Consider the following 12,385-nt stretch of genomic DNA (forward strand, 5'->3'; position numbering starts at 1 on the left):
TGCTTCCCAAAGGTGGAGGTGGAGTGGGTGGATGCGCTGTCATTCAAAGTGGGGGGGCGTTTCTAAAAGCTAATCTTCATCCTCCGCATTCTGCTCAGAAAATCTGATCCCACCTCACAATATAGCAACTGTTATGTGTTATATAATATCCAAAAAGAAACAGTTTCGCTGAAATCACATGGGCAGTTGGGGGAAAAAAGTTTGAATTCATGCCGTAGATGAAATGATACATGGTGGAGGAAGCCTTGGGATTCATCTTACATGAAGAGCTGTGGTTTGCTTTCTCTGGACGAATCTGAGAAACATACTGACGTGGATTACAGTATTACTGCAGTATTTATCATTGTCTCGTTTAGTTAATGAGAAGTAATCCACAAATGGTTACTGTATTAGACTGTATTCTATTCTAACAAGAGAACCACCTAAAATTACATCAGTCTGCTTGTTGAGTGTGTTGAAATGGATTTGAGGCATAGCGAGAAATCATGATTTCAGCTAACAGCATTTGGACACAAAGAGAAATAGTGGAGGTGTACTCCAACACAGCTAACTCCTTCTGTTTTAAATCAGTTCCCCATTTTTTTCTGAATAGCCTTGGTCAATGCCAAAAATTTCAATTCTGAAATTCAAAGCTGCCATGCATAAAATTAGGTATGTGATGGGTTGCATCTTTAAAGTGGTTTTAATTACGTTTTGTTTCTCTGTTTAGCAGGTATAATTGTTTGCCATTTTACCACATCTTAGGTTAGCGTGTTAGCATGCTAACATTTGCCAATTAGTACTAATCACAAGTACAGCTGAGGCTGATGGGGATGTCATTTGTTTTCCAGGCATTTGGTAATAAATGGAAGTATTGAACCAGTTAATTGCAATTCAAGATGTTCGCTAAAACACAAAAATGTCGACCTCATTGGCACTGGATGTAAATCGTGAGATGTGGATTCTTCAATGTGTAATTACTGGGCTGCATTGTTAGTTAAGTCAAGGTGTGCATGGACATGAGGCCCAAGACAGAATATACAGAGGAGGTTTTAGAATGAAACACTGAGGTCAATGCTACCTTCCTTGTCAGTTTCCAACTCAAAACATGCTATGATCAGAAAGACCAAAAAAAAAAAATCACCCGAAAGTTAAAGAGGTAGGACATTTTCCCCAGTTGGTGAAACACAGTCTATGACGTGCTTTTGTCTTATGTTACTCTAACCTGAAATGCAATAGATACATAATGGCTCTAAAGTGTCATATTTTCCTCTGCGATATGAAGTTATTCAAGCGAAATGTCAGAAATACCATAACGAGATTGTACACAGCTGCATGACTAATGTGCAGAATCTGCACAGTGAGACTGAAACAGTGCGTATTTAATTGTTCATGATTATAATGGGAACTCCTCAGGGTATGCAAAGTGATGCTAACCCATTTATGCCATATAGATGTGACAAGCTGGCTATTCGTGGCCAGAGCTTTAGCAGCACAGATCCAGAAGTGGGAAAAACATTGGTTGCATTACAGCAGGGACTGAAGTGTATTTGGTTTGTCTGGTGTTCTCTGAGTACAATGCTTGTTCGCTGCTGTTTCAGAGCCAGTTTGGGATTTCATCACTCGGTTTTTGATGTGTCATGTTATGTACATCAAAAAGATTTCCCACACATGCTGTAACTTACATCAGAATCTTAACTCGGGCAAACAGCATGAACATCAGTGAGTGGACTCTCTTCTTGGTTGCAGCCCTACTTTTTGATCCAAGGATTAGATGAGTAGCTTTTTACATATTAATCCGGCCTATTGCATCTTTAATACACGAAACCAGATCATAAAAACAACAACCAAAAAAAGCCAATAATGATGACAGGTTGACCTGAAATTTAAAACCACATACTAGACTTGACAGACAGGACTTACATAATTGCAGTATTGGAATTCTTCATTTACTTTCCAGGCTTTTAATGTCTTGAGCCAATAACACAGATGTCATTAAGTTTGGCTTTTTTCCATGGAGGTTTGGATTTATGGCACCACCTCAGTGAGTATTTGCCTGTTATGGCTTTGGTCGAGACTATAATCCAGCATCGGCGGAGGAAGGGAAAAAAATGGCTGACATGTAAACTACCATGATGAAACGCGGCGCGAGATGCAACATGATTGATAACCCTGCTTCAGTCTTTGTTTACCTACAGCCAGTGTGGCTGTAAATCAAGCACAGCGGCGCGTCTTCTGTTGGCCGGAAAACTACTGTCTGAGCTGCTGGAGCTCAGAAATACTACCTGTGAAGGGTTCATCTAAATATATTTGTATCTGCCTACTTTAAGCATCAAGTCTAATTGATAGATATTTTCTTTTTTATGCATTTTGTGTGAAAAGCAGCAGCATTTCTGCACTCAACTATGTGCAGCTTCCCCACTGAGTGCTTCTCAGTGTTGGCTCTCTTGAGCGCCGCAGACCTCCTGGCTTTTCTACTCTTCCAATGAGTTAATTACATTCACCTGGTGTCCCAGGTGTAATTTATTGTGATCCTGATTAGAGTGATTATTGCAGTGAAAACCAGCAGAACTCAGAGTCCTGAATTTAGACTCTTGCACTGTTGGAAAAGAAGAAAAACTTCATCTTCATAATTTATCCTTTAAATATTATAGGTATTATTAACTTCATACAAAAAGTTTATCGAATTGAATGACATTTTTTAAAAATGTATTACACTCTTAGTTAGTGAGAGTAATTCAAAAAGTGTCACAGTCATCATGCAGCTGTTTTCAAAAGGAGTTCTGCCATGCAGGTACAAAAAACCAACATACTTTACCATTTAGTGTAAACAGGCAATAATGCAATACATGCTCAGGCAAACGTTAATCAATCTGTGACTTTGAAAATCAAACTTCACAAAGAGAAATCTCGAAGTTTTCCAAATATGGAACATTTATTTTGTGTTTTTCTGGCTCTTTGTGGAGCTCTCTCACCGCCACGCACAGTTTATGTAATGTTTTTGCAGCCTTGAGCCTCCATTTCCTTTGTGTATTGCACTGTGGGGCAAACTTCCACCAGCAACACACTCAAAAACCAAGCAGATGTACTCCGCGTGCCACCTTTGAGTATACTTGTGTGACTTTTCCTGTGTGAACACACAGCATACTTGAGGCCTCCCTATAATCTGTAAGTATATAGGCCACAGTGTATTTGCTCTCACTGATGCCATAATGTAGAGTAGTAAATCCCCATAACTGATTCCAACATTTGGTTGTCCCCTCTTGTGAATCATAAGGTCCCACGGGGTGAAACGGGGCCCACTAAACTGATACGGAGGGGTCCATGGCTGACACAGCAGGATCAAAGGCTCAGGGAAGGAAAAAAAATCCAGAGGAATGTCCATATGGATTTTCACTGACTGCCTTAGGACATCGTTTACAACGCAGACAACCCACTCAAACTTGCTCTTGCACTTGGTGACGGTTTTGGCGAGTCTTTCAAGTCTTGGCTCTTCAAATGAGTCCACAAGGAGGTGAAATCTGCAGCCTTTAAATGGGATCCTGATAACTTCACTACAGCGGTTGTTTGAAGGACTCTTAAAAACAGAGTATATATTTTCGACTGAAATACCCCTGAGGGAGACTTTCTTTCCCCTGTTTGCTTCATTTCATCCTCAGTTAACAGCAGGATAGTGTTTCAGCGGCAAGGGAACGAGACCGTCATGTCATCGTGATGAAACAATGGAGATTGTATTGTAGATTGGTTTGGGAGTGGGTGGAGGGATGAGGTTATGTCTTTAGCACGGCCGCCACGATGGATTCAATGAGAATAACAGCAGTGAACACAACAGCAACAAGCTCTGAGATACCTCTTTCTATCTCTGAGTGGAGGATTGTCCTCAGCTATCAGCAGGCTGAACTGAAGAAAAACATTCATCCTGGAATACACTTACGATCTTTCATATCGGTTTGCCAGTTGCAAACAGCTGCTTTTCAGTGTGTGAACAATATTGTTCAATATGTTGTGAATAAAACAAATGGAGGACGAAAATCAATATTCCAAAAATCTGGATGAAAATTGCGTTGTAAACGTGTCTGAAGCACAATCACCATTTCAGCATTCATACTACAATTTGGCATAATTACTCTTTTGCATTTTCTTCCAGTTTTTCTCTTTGTGCTCTCCTGAAAACATATTGCAAGCTGCTCTTGCAGTGTGAGCACTGTGTGGTGCAAACTGCACTGAAGAAGAAGAAAGAAAATTTGGTTGAAAGTCATCTTAAATTGATCTTCCCACGGGCCACTCCTCCGATTTTACACATGAAGGTCAGTTTAATTGTCACAAGGAGTACTATTTAACCCGTGGAAAATAGCTGTATAATGTCCTGTGTGGCTCTGAAGTCTAAGAGAGTAACCCTGATGATGTCATAGCGATGTCATCAGGGTTATCTTGGGCTTGAGACTTCACCTCTTTGACAGAAAGCCTGTGTTACAAACTCCAGACATGGAGTCTGAAAGATGTAGGCATTTACGAGGCAGGGAGGGGCTAATGAAAGGCTGAGTTGCATTATGGGAACTGTAGGATCCAGTGTTTTTTGGGCCATACTAGGGATTAAAAGTCAGGATATCTCTGCCTCTGCTGCTTCCATTCTGACCATTCCTATTTTCTAAAATAATCAATCAATCCACAAATGGCCTTCACAATGCCCCAGATCCCAAGGTGATGCTGCATATTTTTGGGTAAATATAGTCATATAACTTATAGTAGCACCATAGTTTTGGGTTTGCACGAGTGATTGCATTGTTGTGCGTTTTTTTATATTGATAAATACTAATAAAATAAACAAAGAAAGCCGTCTGATATGTGGTTCATTCTTACTTTGCTGTATACATATCACACATAGATATTTATGGTTTCTCTCTGTTTTTCTGTGCGTGTTGGTACAGTATGAGTGGTGGTATACTGCAGGCCAGTTGTGAGCAGCCAGCTGATTCAGATGGTGTGAAATTCAGCTGGAGTTACCTCACCTGTCAGCCAAGTGAGGACTTGGCAGATCTGATGTGTTTGTGCATCGTGGCCTCGAGCTGCGCGGGAACATCAGTATGCTGTGCGTGATTGTTTGTGTGTTTGCCTGTGTGTGAAAACCGTGAAAAAATGTGCCATCACTTGGGTGATGCGCTCCCCTTTTAATGTGAACATAAAACATTCAGGGAGCGCAGGAGTGAAGGACTTCAAGGATCTGCTTTGATTACTGGGGAGAGTGTGAATGTGTGTGTGTGACTGAGCAGTGTGTGTGTGTGCGTGTCCTGAGGCGCTGTAGTGTGTGGAGGTTGATGGGATTTACCTGGACAGCGACGATGCCCTCGCATTTGACCTCACGCTGTGGAGATTGGACTGGAGGAGGGAGAGAGATAGAGGATCACACTCACAGCTGAGACTATTGCGAACTTGTGAAGTGAAGTTCAAGAGACTGAGTAAGAGTGTGACACAGTAAGAGGAGGACTGGGAGTGTCTTCGGCTTCTATTGGGACCAAGTTTTTGAATATTAGAAAGCTCAGCAGCTGGAAGAGTTGAGTCATTGGTATTGATTGGCAGCCCTTTCAGAACTTGCAGTTATTGTATATTTTGTCCTGTGGGCCTTATGGTCCAGTTATCACATAGCAGGATGTGTGTGACACATTTGACTTTACGTTTTATAAAGAAATTAAAAGATTATAAGCTGCAAGCAGCCATGGACAACTGCGATCATGAAATGACTCCAGATAAAAATGGCTCATTTGAATGAGGTCACTAGCTGAGAGATGTTTTGCTGTTAATCAGTCACTGTGTGGCTGCGCAGCTTATACTTAACATCAGTACGGCAGCTTATGGTCACTACTCCAGTAAATGCCAAAATTGACTGTTTGCTAAGCCCCGCCCCCCTTAGTTTCTGTTGCTATGCCTGTCTAGCTCTCCAAAGATTGCAGATGAGAATATGTCATTATTTTCAAAATAACAGATCTTTGATTTCACACAGAAGTAAACAAAAGCAGTCGTCAGCTGTGATGTAATTAAAACTCCATGAGTTGGTCAAAAAGGCTACACCTGCAGCTGGCTTTGTAATGATTACTACCTGATATCTGAGACTGTTCCCTTCTTGCTCTCTGTGGTCACCTGTGTTGTGTGTCAACTCACAGTTCAGTTTCATTCAGCTCATTTACTTACATTTCTGAACAAGCAGGAAACTGACCGTGGCTCATAAATAATACTTGTTAACCAGTAGTTCCTGCACTGAGACATTATTGAAGTCACTACTTTTTGATCACAAAGTCATATGACAATATAGACAGAAATACACATGAATGGCAACATATATATTGCTTTATCATCTATGCTTATTTATTTATTTAAAATAAGTGATCAGTGGAAAAGGGGATGGAAAGCTAACTTCCATTCAGCCTCTGACTGTATCTGAGCGGGCTTATGTCATCGAAAGTCCAGTCTTTCTCATCCACACTAGAACATCCTGGGGTGCGTTTTCCAAAAGCAAAACACAGAGACAAAGAGGCATTTTCACATTTAGTTGGTTTAGTGTTGACGCGGTCTGAAGTAAACTGTCTCCTCAGAAAGTTCTGCCGTCTTTATGCCGTGTAAGTACAGCCGTGTTTGTTGAGGAGAGCGGTGGACTAAATGATGCAGGTGATGAAGACTGAGGAGAAACGGCAAACAAACGCGTGCCGCATTCCAATCAGCTGCACGTCTGTATATCCAAGCACACTAATTATGTATTATGGGCGTTAATGAGCCGTGGCACTGATTGCCAAACATTAGCTAGTCTCTCTCTCTGAGCCAATCAGGATTTTATTGGCTCCTCTCTGTGTGGATTGAATTTTGTACACCGGCTGCATCTGTCAAATCGACACACACACACACACACACACACACACACACACGCACACATTCATTTATGCATACGTGCACAAATACAATAATCAATCTCACGTGCAACAACAGACACACGCAACGCAGGAAACAAGCTAAAGTCAATTATTACTGACACACACACACACACACACACACACACACACACACATTTCACACCAACATGCATCCTGTTTACTCTCTCCAGTGTGTATTTTTATGTAAATGTTCTGTTTTTTTTATGTCTCAGTGAATTTAATATCCATTTTTTGTCACCAGGCACAATACCAGAGACAGAAAGGAGGCTGTCAGATATTCACATGTCCTTTATTTCCAAAATGTTTCAACAGCAAAATGTTTGATGTCAAAAGTGTGCAAGGGCCTTTTTGGTTTTCTCCCTGAAACACAAACACGGTTTTACTGACTCGCCTTCCTGCTTTTCATAAATGTTTTATCAAGCGTGGCCTGCAAAAATGAGAGACGGAAGCATTAAAAGGTTAGTGAACTCTCAGAAGAAAAGAAAACAAAGTGTTGATTGATGTGCATTTGCAATGGAAAGGACAGGAGATTTACAGATGAGATTTTCAACCCTGACCCTTTATAGTTTTCTGCAGCCAGGACTTTCTTTCAGGTCAAACTAAATGGAACGTCCATCTTAGACAGTCTTAGATCTTTGTGCAGGGATCTAAAGCTGTAAACTCTCCAGACTCCATGCAGTATGCTAAGTGTGTGGACACTCCGGGACAGGAAGAACTGCAATCTTTGAAATAACTACTCTAAAGCAGTCAGGTGGGAAATTCCCCTGAAATAACGGCCAGCGAGGGCTGCAGATGATGGTGACACTCTCTGAAGCTGCTGCTTCGCACCTGCTTGTTTGGTGTGGTTGGATCAACACTCCCCCCCCCGTTGTTTTCCTCCTGGTTTATGTCATATGTGGCGGTGAGCAAAACCCTGAAGCAAATCCAGCTGATCCCTGGTCAGTCTTGGTCAGATGGTCTCGGGCTGCTTTCATGAAACTTGTAGTGGTTTGTTTTCAAAAGGTATGAGGAGATATTTTAAAATAAAACATGGCACAAAGACACAGGTAACTTACTTCTGAATGAGTCATAACTGTAGTTCTAAATGACAATATGGCTTTTGATTTAGGATTCACACAACCCTTCTAACAAGCTGAGAAATGTAAGTGAGTCTTTGTCACTTTGACGCTGCAGATCAGTTTGATTTCCTGTAAAAGGCTGCAGTTAAGCACTGTTTTCAGTACTGATTTCAGAATCTGTAAGTGGATAGGTGACCTCAATTACAATCTGTAAACAAGAATTAAGTTCTTTTTCTTGGTTTGGAAAGGCAAAGTCTGTAAACAAACAAACATATATATATATATATATATATATATATATATATATATATATATACACACAATATTACCAACTGTATGTGTTTCACTGGATTACCTAACTGATCTCTATTTTTAGCCGGTATTCAATAATTTAGAGGGAAAAAAAGGAAACGAAAGAAAGGAGGAGTGAAATCAGAGTGCAGAAAACTGGGACAGTGTGCTGGGTTGTGTGTGAAACCAATTAAACTGTTGGCATGTTGTACATCTAAAATGCATCACCCATTTTCTTGAGGTGCCCGCTAACCATGAGAATCTGTGAAGGACGTCTCAGGAGGTGATCCGTGGGTTTGCATGTCAATAGCGGATATTCCTTCCTGAGGATAAAATATATTGATCTTTCTGTCAAAAAATGCCATCTGTGTTTGATGTAGCCGATCAGTGGCATTGTAATGTGCGCATATTGATACTGATTGATTCAATAGTGTAATCACAGTGTCAAAGCTGTTTCCACTTGTGAAATCATGATGATATGAAACGAAATAGCTGCACTTGAATGTGCACTGTCTATCAATGTGGAAATAAATACAGTGAGAATGAAATTCACTGGAAGCAGACAGATTGCTAGTGACATGCACCTGCATTCAAGCACACACACACACACACACACACACACACACACTGTGTACTTGTCCCCCTTTCATCGTGACAGACACATCAGACACATTCTGCTTTAATTGCTATTGTGTGAATCAAATATATATCCAGCGGTGCAGCCGTCAAAGGGCCAGGGCCCCTGCCAAGCCTGCAACCTCTGCTTCATGCGCTCACATGGGACACCAGATCTGATGCACGACCTTTGGGCTTTTTCATTTTGAATTCTTAAGATGACGCCTCAACTGTACGGGGCAGCCTTTGTGCAGTTTCAGCCTCAGTTTGTAACTGTGGCAGATGACACACTTGCTTTAAAGAACAGATACCGAGCCAGTCTTGCATTGGAGTCCTCGTGACATCTGAATCATGATGTATTTTTAAATCTTGCATAATGCAGCTCTGAGAACAGTAGTAATCATCTATATTTTTGCTTTGCTGACTGATGAAGTTTTGAAGCATATTGCCTCTTGGAATTTAAACCCCTCATTTCCTTTGTGGACACTGTCTTGACGTTTCTATTATTAGTGGTACGCCCGCTGATGGATGTGATACTTGTGAGTCCCCAGAAAGTCTCCTTGGCTGCGTGCAGATGGTCAGTTTTGTTGCGAATGTGTGTGTGACTCATGTATTCAGTGAAGCCAAAAAGCACAACGATACACAACTCGTCCCCCAAAACCTCCTGCCAACTAAAACTGGAGAGCCTCCAAAGCTCTGCCCGTCACGCAGTGGATCTTCAGCTTCTGGACATGTTGTACCTGCCAGCTGGCCTCCGGATGTCATGCCCTTCATTCGTTATCAGAGGGAGAACTATATCGACTCTGTCTGATAACTGTGAGAGGATTCAGACCTGGAAGGAGGAAGATTCTCTTTGAGTTTTAGAGGATGCACTCAGAAATGTGCCATTCCCAATACACTCATTCACGCCTGTGTGTGGATCGATGTGTTCCTGAGCACATACTGTATGTTAAGTTGATTAATAACACAAAGTTGACTAATCACTGAATTAACGTAATGCGAAGCTACACACATCACAAATAGTCACAAAATGTTTACAATTATACTCAAAACTGCCTGAAGTCTAAATCTGGTTGTCTCACCTCCAGGCTGCAGCTTCAGGACTTCTGTCTGTGCTTAGCTAATGGAAATAGTCTCTTTAAGTGTTAGTTTTGGTTTTTGTTTCTAATGTAACGTGCAGAAAAAAAGGTTTCCATATTGTACAGCTACACCTAGCACTCTAAGGTAAACTTAGGGCACACTTACTCTGAATGAACTGTATGTCTACAATACAATACACTTTGCAGCATGTACAAGTGGAAAATGAATTGTACTTGTACTGGCACACTAATCTTCAAGGGCATCATTTCCACTGTGGATGGAGGGGGACATGTCCCCTTCACTTTTTAAAATCCTATTTTTGTCCCCTTCACTTTTATTGTTTTGATCAACATTGCCCTCTTACTGTCCAGCTGCCATGAGCCAGATGAGAGAAGATCTGAGGGGATAAAATGTTGCTGACCTGACGCATGCAAATGCAGCGCAAATGTTAACCGAATGCTGAGAAAATTGGCAAAAGAAAATGCAAATAGAACAGGTGGATGGAAACCCACCTTTTTCACACATGCAGTAGTGTTCCCCAACACCTGTAAACAGACTCTCATGTGTAAAATCGGTGGAGTGCTTTGAAGACTTTCCCTGGGTTTTGTCTAACTTTTACCCAGTTGGTGGAGATTGTTGGGGCTGTATGCAGCTAGAAGGGAGGACCTGCAGACACTACTTAGGGCTGAAAAACAATCTACCAACACTTTTTCTGGTAAAAAAACAACAACTTCCATCCATTTTCTTCCACTTATCTAGGGCCTAGTCGTGTTGGCAGCAGGCTAAGCAAGGTAGTCCAGACTAAAAAACTTCTAATCTGTAACTTCTGTGCAATCAAAAATCCTCCAAAATGATCCATCATAAAGTATCTATGAAGAAAACTAAAAATGATCTGTAGTAGGCTTAGTGAATTATTAATAATTATGGAAAGCTCATCAACCAATTGGATCACATTTTCTTATTTGTTAGATTGAATTAAAGATATATGAATCCAGGGCTGAAACATAGTGCACCTCCTCTCATAATGTGTAATCAGCCACTGCTGCGCAGCTCCATGTAGCCCTGTCACCAACACGCTCTGCAGCCTCCCACTCTTCAGCTGCTCACGGCTAATATTTCCCTTTGAACAGAGCTCCAACTGATGCTGTTAATGCGCCGCTGCCTCTGATGCGTCTGATGTCTGCCACGATAAAACGCTTTGTCAAACTCACAGTTTAAGAGATTTATGAAATGTGAAATGGCAGTAAGTGTCGTTCACCTCCTGTTTGGTGGATGTGATGCAGCTTGATTGATTACATATTGATCAACACTATCTGCTTATCTATTAGAGATATTTAAATTAGAGAGCCTTCTGGTTAAAAACACATAATGCTGATACTAAAAACAGCTCAAGTCCATCAATCTTCAGCACCCTGCATTGGACAAACATTCACATGTCACATTATTAGTTCCCATGGTGTACAGTCGTCCAGTTTATAGCTTAAAGGATGTCAGCAGAAACATGTTTGTGTCTCTCTCTGTCCTTTGTTTATTCTATTTACTGGTGGGGGATGGGAAAGGCCAGTTGTGTGATCAGTATTGATCTCTGAGAGCTTGTGCTCCGGGCCAAATTGTATCTACGTTACATCTGTGGTGTGCTGCGAGCGTGCTGGCATGTTTTCATGTAACATCAGTGGATAGATGAAAAGAAGAAAGAGGTTTGTGGGCCGTTTGCCAGGTTGCAAAGAATGAACAGAGCTCTCTGATGATTGTTAACTCAGATGATAAAGCTGTGTTGTTCATTCAGCAGGTGATTATTAGTCAAACAGGTCACCACACACACACACACACACACACTCAGGGGGTCAAGGGCACTGGCAAGACTGAGCACAGCAGCGTGAAATTACATGTCATACTAATAGCAATCATGTCGGTCCACGAGAGCACACGAGTAACTTCACAGCACGATCGATGGCTGACCACTTCATGCGACTCTGTTCTGCTAACGACTGTCTGTGTGTCGAATGAGTCATTTTTCTGTGCAGCAACAACATTCCTCTCTCATTTAACACATCGCTCATTATTTCTAAATATATGTGACTGGGTTTTGCTCAAGTTCTGATTTTAGATGCGTCTCAACACAGAATTTGCTCCTTGGGGATATTAAAACACACCAAACTAATATAGTATTATTATATATATGAATTACTTCGGAGTATACGTTGGCTTGTGCGACTTGATTAGCTTTCATGGAAGAGTATATGTCAGATATTGCACACGTGTAAAGGACACAGGTGGATTTGGAGTCAGTGGCAGTGTTAGAGAATGCTGCCATCATGTGTCCTCTTTTATGAAATGCAGCACCAAGACCCAAACAACAAGCTCCCATATCAGTCACAAGTCCTGCTCTCCAGGCTGTTTATGTTTTATAATGTAAATAATATTGATAAAATAACATGTCTT

The 12,385-nt window shown here is 41.2% G+C and overlaps 1 protein-coding gene across 1 annotated transcript in view; it reads left to right on the forward strand.

Annotated features, from left to right (window-relative positions):
• Positions 1–12,385, forward strand: part of LOC139304648 (guanine nucleotide exchange factor VAV3) — an 81,544-nt gene that overhangs the window by 25,348 nt on the left and 43,811 nt on the right. The window lies entirely within an intron of this gene.

Source organism: Enoplosus armatus, chromosome 21 (genome assembly GCF_043641665.1).
Source record: "Enoplosus armatus isolate fEnoArm2 chromosome 21, fEnoArm2.hap1, whole genome shotgun sequence".
In the NCBI taxonomy this organism is placed as follows: domain Eukaryota; kingdom Metazoa; phylum Chordata; class Actinopteri; order Centrarchiformes; family Enoplosidae; genus Enoplosus; species Enoplosus armatus.